This window comes from Nicrophorus vespilloides, unplaced genomic scaffold (genome assembly GCF_001412225.1).
Source record: "Nicrophorus vespilloides isolate i.1.1-1 unplaced genomic scaffold, Nicve_v1.0, whole genome shotgun sequence".
NCBI lineage: Eukaryota > Metazoa > Arthropoda > Insecta > Coleoptera > Silphidae > Nicrophorus > Nicrophorus vespilloides.
Genome location: NW_017098522.1, coordinates 40462 through 41469, shown reverse-complemented (window position 1 = coordinate 41469; position 1008 = coordinate 40462).

The following is a 1008-nucleotide window of genomic DNA, read 5'->3' as shown; positions in this document are numbered from 1 at the left end:
TAAAAATTTCCTCGCTATATTCCATAATACGGGATAAGTAACCGAACGGATATGTTGTTTTGCAGCCATAATTGCTGATATCCGTTTTTAAACTGAAACTTAAGTTATTCGTTTGTACTTAGTTCAGTCAGTTCCTCTTGTATTATGACATTCGTTTCTTCTATGTCACCATATGGGTTAATTATCCACGGTGGTATTATCATAGTCAAAACGTCGTCAAACCTAGTTTCTAAATCTGAATAGAGGGCATTTAAATGTTGAACGTAGGTTGTTGAAACGTCGTCTTCCTGGCAGTTTGTCTGTGACAAATTGGGGAACTGGGAAAATTAGCCCCGTCCAATAATTTGTTTCATTAGTTTATCACTGGCAAGAAACGCTGATAAGATGGACTTTGTTATAATCAAATTATTATTTTTATCTTTAGTATCCGGAAATTCTACAATAGTCTCAAAAAGTGCAAAAAAAATCTTGTCAAACATAAAGCTTTTGACGGCCAGCGTACTTCAGAGTGAAGGAGTAATTGATGAAAGTATTCAATGCGTTGCTTCGGATTCGGTTTACTGCATCAATGACTAATTGAAGAGATTCCTACAATCTAACACTCAAATTTATATAATTTGTATAAGTATTTATATTATAAAATAGTACAATAGACCCCCATTTTCATTTCATGGACCCCCAAATTTGTTTTTCGCTGACGTAGACCCCTTGCAGTTTGTCATAGACCCCTGGGGGTCGATATAGACCACTTTGGGAATCACTGATCTACTGTATGGCCTATCAAGATTCGTCCTTTGACATACCAACCAAATATCCAGGACAATTCCTAGAAAATTATAATAATGCCTCACAGAAATTGTACTGCTACTTGCTTTAAATATAATAAAGTAAACTTTCAGTTCAAAATCGAACATTTCTAATATCTTTGACACAAATCACCTGAAAATTTTAGACAATTATAAAGTAAAATTGAGTCCTTTGTCAATCTGTATCTGCAAAATAAAACAA